The 8987-nt window shown below is 36.3% G+C and overlaps 1 pseudogene; it reads right to left on the bottom strand.

Moving 5' to 3' along the window:
* Positions 1–295: 295 nt before the first annotated feature.
* Positions 296–2946, bottom strand: LOC133792187 (uncharacterized; annotated as a pseudogene).
* Between the last annotated feature and the right edge of the window lie 6041 nt (positions 2947–8987).

An 8987-nucleotide genomic window follows, 5' to 3' on the forward strand; every position in this document is an offset into this window, starting at 1 on the left:
TATTAGATTATTTTATAATATAATGTTTTAGATTAAATAAATGTGATAAAGAGTGTCACATATTGTAACATATAATAGAGAGTTACAATCAGGGCCGTCTTAAATATTTTGGAGGCCCTGTTCTAATCTAAAAATTTGGGCCCCTAACAAATAAAAAAAGTTTAACTAAAAACTAATAATATTTTCAAATATTATTGTTACGATTATATATTTTACAAAATTAAGCACCAAAAATTCAAACTATTTTATTAAATTGTTATTTTTCCATTACAAAATTTAAGCTAATATCAACATTCTACTTAAAAAGAGTCATCCTTCGCACACTTTTTGAAGCAAATTCATCAACCAACTCTTCATATTTTGCAGTCTCCAAAATATCATTTTCAATCGCGATCAATGCTAATCCATTAAGCCTTTCTTGTAACATGGCAGACCGCAAGTATGACTTCAACAACTTCAATTTTGAAAAACTTCTTTCTGCAGAAGCAACTGTGACCAGAATAGTCAACAAAATTCTATACGCAATAACTATATTAGGAAAACAATCTAAGCCTTTCAAAAACTTTAATATATCAATCGCTCTCATTTTTTTCCTAGGCAAGATTTATGTTAATAACTTTAACTCCACATATAATTCATTCCCATCAATATCATAATGTTCATTATGTTTCAATGCCTTTTCAAAATGACTACAACAAGACTTCAAACTTGCATTGTCTAACGATTGGAGCTTGTCAGAAGTAAACAAGAAACCAAAAATATTTTCATATTCTTGATATTTTTCAAATCGCTTAGTAAGAGAAACAATGGCTTGATCAACAAGGTAAAGAAAATAATTAACTCTAAAAGATTCCTCTCCAGATAACTCAACAGATGTATTCAAATTCTCATCAAATTGTCTTTTTCTTCGAATTGTGCGCCTTTGAGGAAAAACTGGATCAATATTCATTTCAATAGCAATTTCCTTAGCATTATTCAAGGCATTATAAAAACCTGTTTCTCTATATCCCACGAAAAAAGAAATTAACCCTTTTATTTTTTCCATAGCAACATCAATAAGCATATCCTTTGATTGTAAAAGCTTGCTAACTAAATTAATAGCAAATAATATTTCAAACCAAATAATAATTGCTATTAAAAACTCAAAATCACCAAGCTCATTTGTTGCTAAGGATTTTGCTTCACTTCTTATTTTAGAATCAAGTTCATCCTTTTCTGACACTTCAAGTAAAGCTTCTCTAAAATCTGACATTTGAGATCTTATAGCTTTAACACTATCTACACGCTCTCCCAACGAGTGGATGACAATGATTTTGGAGTCAATCCTTTCACATTATCTTTCAAAATTTGCCATCTCTTAGTAGAATTGGCAAGAATCGTATAAATACGTTGAATAACTCCAAAAAAATCTCTAGCTTTACTACATGATTCAGCCATGTCACATAATGTCAAATTAAGACTATGACAACCACAAGGAGTATAAAAGGCTCTTGGATTTATGTCTAAAAATTTCTTTTGTACACCTTGATGTTTTCCTTTCATATTTGACCCATTATCATAGCCTTGTCCCCGCACATCAAATATGTCAAGATTAAGTTTTTTCAACTCATTTTGTTGAACATCAAAAAGTCCGTGACCAGTTGTATCATTCACATTTAAAAATCCTAAAAATGATTCTTCAATGCTAACAGAATGTGAAGAAACATCCACATATCTCAATATCAAGGACATCTGCTCTTGATGACTAACATCAGGAGTACAATCAAGTATCACAGAAAAATACTTTGCTTGTTTAACTTTTTTAATGATTTCAGTTTTAATTGCAGAAGCAAGCACAAGTATTAACTCGTTTTGGATGTTATGCCCAAGATAATGACTATGAATATCATCATTTGTAATGCATTTAACATGTTCTTGGATAATAGGGTCAAACTCTGCCAACATTTCAATTAAGCCCAAAAAATTTCCATTACTATTTTGATACAATTTCTCATTAGAACCACGAAATGCCAAGTTATGTTTAGCAAGAAATTTCACTATTAAAATAATTCTTAGTAAAACTTTTTTCCAATGATCTTTTTCTTTTTCAATTAGTCTTTGAGTAGCTTTATCAATCGTTTGATTCTTTTCGAGCCTTAGACGCAATTCATACCAAGTGGTCATACTTTTAACATGTTCCATACTGATTTCATGCTCTTTAAGTCTTTCACCAATATGTGCCCAATCACTAAAGCCTTCATTTGTTAACATGTCTCTACCAATCCCACTTTTAAAAACTTTGCAACAAAAACAAAATACTCTATCTAACTCTTTTGAATAAACAAGCCAATCTCGATCACACTTCTCTCCATTTGATAAAACTCTAGTATACAAATTAGCAGTGAATCGTCTAGAAAATTTAGCTTTAGAACCACTCATAATAGAACAATCTCTTTTTGGACCCTTCATCACTAATAAATCAATCATTTTTTAATCAAGAGCATCCCAATTTCTTGGATCAAATATATCAAGAAAATGTTCAAATGGGTTTGATTGCTCTTCATTGTTATTATCATTATCCTCTAAAACATCTTCATTTTCAAGTGAATTATTCAAATGATCATCATCACTATTTTTAGTATTAGAATTTTGATTTTCCATATTATAATTTTCAATGGGCACGTCACTATTATTTTTCACATTATCATTTTTAATGGGCACGTCACCTCTATTTTCCACATCAACACTTTCAGTTTGATTCTCAATAGTAACATTCTCATTAGGAACCATGTTTTCAGGAAATTCAACATCAATAATGTCATAATTATGATTTTCTAAAGAAACTTGTGGTTCTTTTATAATAAATTTATCAAGAGCTCCTCTTTGAGATTGAGTTAACTCCTCAATTTTTTTCTTTTTCTTACGTTTTTCATACCCAGACTCATGTTTTCTAATCTTAGGAGGCATAGTGAAAAAAAAACCACAAGAACTAATATAATGTTTCAAAGAACAATCATTATAGTAATAATTTATTAAATTAGAAGTGAAAAAAGGAACAAAAGAACCTGGTATTCGCTGCTAATTCCATCTTCAAAGTTTAAAAGCTTCAAATTGAAAAAATTCACTGTCACAAATTTAGAGTTGTCAATTGCCCAATACCCTTTTCAATTAATTTTCTGATCTATGCAGTGATATTTCTACAACAATAAAAAAAAAGTAGTACTAATAAGTAGTAATTAATTAATAATTAAATAAAAATTAGTGATTAATCTCAATTAAAAATAGCAAATAAAAATAAAATATAATAGAACGGATTAACGGTATTAAAGGAGAATGAACATTGAACACTAAAAAAAACAACATATTACATTTTTTTTTTCTCTAGTAATTTTAGCATTATATATATCATATATAAAAAAAATAACGGCAAAAAAACAAATCAAGAAATAAGAAAGAATAAAATACTATATGACAAAAAAAATTAAATTCATATTTCACTTCTTTGTTCTTCATATATATTAAAATATATATAGATACCTTACTTTAATCTTGACGCCTTGATGGAGAGGTTGATGCATTTGAGACCAAATTGATGTTGATGCCTTGATGGTGAGCCAACCAAAAATAAATAAAAATGAATCAACCTTTAACTTACTGCTATTTTTTCTTTTTTGTCTGCAAAAGCCTACCTATCCCTTTCTATTCATGAATTTTACTCTTGATTTTTAATATAAAATATAATATTATATATATATGATGAAAGCAACTGACCGTTTGAGGGTTTGACTAAATATTTATGAATTAACAATTTAACATTAAAAGTGGGATTGAGAATAGAAACAGTCTTTAGAAATGGAATCTTTCCTTTAAAAGTGGGAACACATTTGATTTCATTTATTTTAATAAAAAAAAACTGAAAAGGGAGGTAAATAAATTGGGCCCTGGGCAATAGCCCAGCTTGCACAGCCACATAGCCGGCTCTGGTTACAATATTTAGATATATGATAAATATCCAAATATGTAACATATTTGGTGTTACAAATTCAGCTACAAATTTGTAACTTCCAAATATTGCCATTTATTGTGTAGATTTGTTGTTACACAATATTGAGATGAATTTCTTAAAGCCATATGTGAAATGGCTATTAGAGATATGATTTTAACCCCAATAATGAGTTTTGGGGGGTTACAAAATCAATTGAGAGGGCATTGGAACCGTTTGGAAAAATAGCATAAATTTTGTGCTGAAATTGGTCAGTGGCCACGGCCACAGAATGTTGGTGGTCGCAGCCTGTGGGACAGAGAGCAGCGGTCGCAACCACAGGTGTTTTTCTGACCATTTTTTCAGTTTTTTCCAATTGTGTTGAACAGCTCCAAAAACCCAAATAACTCCCAAATCTCACTTTTAATTCCATAACCATCTAATTAATCATCGGTAACAGTCATGGAGGTTGGTGGAATTTGAAATTCAAATGGTGTCTCTAAACTCTATAAATAGAAGCCTATTGCTCACTTGAAAGATACAATTTTTCTATCCATTAGAGCACTTGGCTAGAAACACTTAGAGGCTTGATTATTCCAGAAAGCATTTCCAAAATCTATGAGAGATCCCTTAGTGCTTGAGTTAGGGGGAAATAAGCTTTTGGACAAAGGTTTCAAACCTTGTTCAAGTTGGTGATCCCCAACACTCTTCACTTTGGTGGTGTGAGTGAGAGTTGTTTGTCTTTTGTTTCTTGTTCTTTTCTTTTATTCTATTGCTTTTCATCTTCATATTCTTCCTCTCTATTTACTTGTATTTCTTGTTTAGAGTTGTAATCTTTTCTTTTCTTTTGTTACAAACACTTTTGCTTTATTTGTATCTTTTGCTTAGAGTTGTATTTCACCATTCTCTTATTCTAATCATTCTCTTATTTATTTGCATTTTCAGTTATAGAGTTGTAACACTATTTAATCAATCTAAAGTTTATTTGTAATATTTTGTCTAGAGTTGTATTTTCTTACCAATTTCCATTGAGGCAAATATATTTTTCCTAACAGTCCCTGTCTGACAATATCGATCTCGGAGCCCCATGGAGATGCACGATCTCCTTCACATACAACTCAACATATTGTTCCATCGTATAAGTTTTCCTAACAAGCAAAAAGTGGGTTGATTTGGTGCACTTATCAATAATCACCCACACATAATCATGTTGCCCCACTGTCCTCGGCAATCCATGGTAAAATTCTCCCACTTCCACTCTGGAATCCCTAAAGGATGCAGCAACCCTGCTGGTCTTTGATGTTTGGCCTTCACCTATTGGCAGGTTAAACACTTGGCCACATAATCGACCACATCCTTCTTCATCCCTGACCACCAATACAGAGTCCTTAGATCCTGATACATCTTTGTCGTACCTGGATGTAGAGAATAGGGAGTGGTATGAGACTCATCCAGAATCTCTCATCTGATACCAAAATCCATTAGAATGCAAATTCGACCTTTATACCTTAGCAGATCAATCTCAAAATAGAAAAGTCTCTAGCCAATCCTGCTAAGACATCCTCCCTATGTTTCCTCAACTATGGATCCTACTTTTGCGCTTCTTTGATCCTCTCAAGGAGCGTGGACTAAAGAGTGATATTGGCTAGCTGACCAACTACCAATTCAATTCCCGCTCTCGTCATCTCTTCAGCCAACTTTTATGATATCTGTATCGAACTGAATAATTGCCCTGGGACCCTCCAACTCAATGTGTCGGCCACCACATTGTCCTTTCCTGGATGGTACAAAATGTGACAATCGTAGTCCTTCACCATTTCCAGCCAACGCCTTTGGTGCATATTCAGATCCTTTTGAGTGAAGAAATACTTCAAACTTTTTATGGTTAATGTATATCTCACAATTTTCTCCATATAGGTAGTGCCTCCATACCTTAAGTACGAATACCACCGCTGCCAATTCCAGATCGTGAGTGGGATACCTTTGTTCATACTTCTTCAGTTGTCTAGATGTGTAGGCTATCACCTTCCCAGCTTGCATCATTACACAACCCAAACCCTTCCTTGAAGCATCGCAGTAGATCACAAACCTTTCCTTGTCTGATGGAAGACTCAGTACCAGAGCGGTAACTAGTCGCCACTTCATCTCCTTGAAACTATCCTCACATATATCTTTCTAGACATACTTGGTGTTCTTACGCGTGAGCTCAGTCAATTGTGTGGCTATTTTGGAGAATCCCTCAACGAACCGCCGATAGTACCCTACCAATCCCAAGAAGCTTCTAACCTCTGGTACACTACTCAACCTCGACCAGTCTCTCACTGCCTCTGTCTTTGTTAGGTCCACCAGAATCCCCTCCTTACTCACAATGTGGCCCAGAAATGTTACTTGGGGTAACCAAAACTTACATTTACTTAACTTAGCATATAGCCTATGCTCCCTCAACCATTGTAGTACCAAACAAAGATGCTGCTTGTGCTCTGCTTCTGATTGGGAGTACACCAGTATATCATCGATGAATACGATCACAAACTTATCCAAGTAATCCCTGAAGACCCTATTCATCAAGTCCATGAAGGCTCTTGGGGCATTAGTTAATCCAAAGGACATGACCAGGAATTTATAATGTCCATACCTCGTACGAAATGCGGTCTTTGGTATGTCATCCTCCTTAATCCTTAATTGGTGGTAGCCAGACTGAAGGTCAAGCTCAGAGAACACCGTCTTCCCTTGTAGCTGATCAAACAAGTCGTCGATCATTGGTAGTGGATACTTATTCTTAATGGTAAACTTATTCAACTCTCTGTAGTCGATGCACATTCTTAAGGACCCATCCTTCTTCTTGACGAACAACACTGGAGCACCCCACTGTGAAAAGTTGGGTCTAATGAATCCTAGATCAAGTAGTTCTTGCAACTGAATCTTCAGCTCCTTTAACTCTACTGAAGCCATTCTATAAGGTGTCCTTGATCCGGCTTCGCCTCTGGTGCCAACTCTATGACAAACTCAATCTCTCGGTGTGGTGGTAACCCTGGTAGGTCTGCTGGAAATAAATCAACAAAATCACACACTAGTCTAGTCTCATCTGGTCCAACTGAAGAGATCCTAGAGGTCATATGCAACCTTCTTGCAATAGGTCTTTAGCCTTCAGTGCAGAGATCATAGGTACTTGTGGTCCACTCACTATCCCCACAAACATAAAGGGTTCCTTTCCTTCCAGCTCAAAGGTTTCCATCCTTCGCTTGTAGTCTATCATCGCCCCATACTTTGACAACCAGTCCATCCCCAGAATCATATCAAAGTTGTCCATCTCCAGTTCAATCAGATCCACAGATAAATCTCTACTGTCTATCTCCACTGGTAATGCTCTAACCCACCTCCTAGAGACTACCAGTTCCCCGGTTGGCAACAAAGTCCTATAGCCCCTAGCATACAAATCACAAGGTCTACACAAACGGTATATCACCCTAGCAGATACAAATGAATGAGTAGCTCCTGAATCAATCAATGCAGTAAATGAAGAACTAGCACTAGAAATCTGATATGTCATGACCGAGGGACTAGCCTCAGCCTCAGCCTCAGTCTAGGTTAGAATGAACACTCTGGCTAGAGTGAGGCTGTCACTCCTCTTTAGTTCTTCCTTTCTGGCTTGTGGGCAGTCCTTCCTCAAGTGATTGACACTCCCATAGATAAAGCATGCTCTGACTCTATAGTCCCCTAGATGTTGTTGCCTGCATCGTGGACACTCTAGGAAGTTTCTCCAGTTCTCTCTCTCTCTCGCTCTGATGGCCTCCAAAGGCACCTCGTGCCTTCCTATCTGAACCAGGAGGAACAAAAGAATCCGGGGCCTTTCTTCTCTACTCACTGGGGCCACTACCTCGGCTAGAGCCAGTGAAGGGAGGCACCGTCCTCCGAGCATCGTGCCTTGCAGCTCCTTCCTTCCATATCTGATCATCAGCACCCTCAATAGTAAGGGCTTTTTCCACTACCTAAGCATAAGTGGTAGTCCTCAGATCCAATGTTATTTTAACATCACGAGCTATCATCATATTCAGTCCCCGTACAAAGCGATTCCTCCGTGCCATATCAGTAGGCACCAAGTCCGGTGCGAACTTAGCCAACCGATTGAACTTCAAGGCATACTCTGTGACACTCATTCTGTTTGGAATCAGATTGGTAAACTCACCCACCTTTGCAGCTCGAACTGCAACACTATAATATTTCTCATTAAAGACGTCTTTGAATTCATTCCAATTCATAGTAGTTACATCCCCTCTCTAAGACACGACTTCCTACTAGATGCGGGCATCTTCCCTTAACATGTAACTAGCACAAGCCATCCTCTCATTCCCTTCCACCCTCATGAAATCCAGGATATAAGAATTCATGTTCATCCACTGCTCTGCCCGTAGTGGGTCTGGACCGCCCTCAAAGGTGGGAGGGTGCTGCTTTCTGAACCTTTCATACAAAGGCTCCCACCTGTTCTCCATCATAGGCTGGGCTAGCACTAGTGCCATAACCTGTGGGATCTATAGTCCAACATCCCAAGGAGGAGCATGCTATCTCAGCTCTCAGAGTTCATCTTCAGTTCTCTGAAGTCTAGCTTGCATTTCTGCAAACATTTGTTGCCAGTTCTATGCGGCAGGTGGAGGGTCCTGACCCAGGTTGTTATCTTCAGCCATATTCTCGTGGAATCTAGTTGATCGTCAAGGCATAACTTCAATATGCATTCAATTAATGACATCTCACATTAGCACGATTACAACATCCAAACACCACCTCCTAGTTCAATCAGTCAAACACAAATATCAAATCAACACAATGCACTCATAACATAATCATATAGTAGTCAAAGGGCCATGCCCTAGTATTATATACATTCATCATGCTCTATTTATGTTAATCATGCAAGAAATTAAACATATAATAGACTTTATACCGACCATCCCTGAGTCGAGCTTGTCTCTGGCAGAGAGCGTACATGTTCGGTCAATCTTCAGGAACCATAAACCTTGGCACGCTCTGA

The sequence above is a fragment of the Humulus lupulus genome, chromosome 7 (assembly GCF_963169125.1).
Source record: "Humulus lupulus chromosome 7, drHumLupu1.1, whole genome shotgun sequence".
Lineage (NCBI taxonomy): Eukaryota > Viridiplantae > Streptophyta > Magnoliopsida > Rosales > Cannabaceae > Humulus > Humulus lupulus.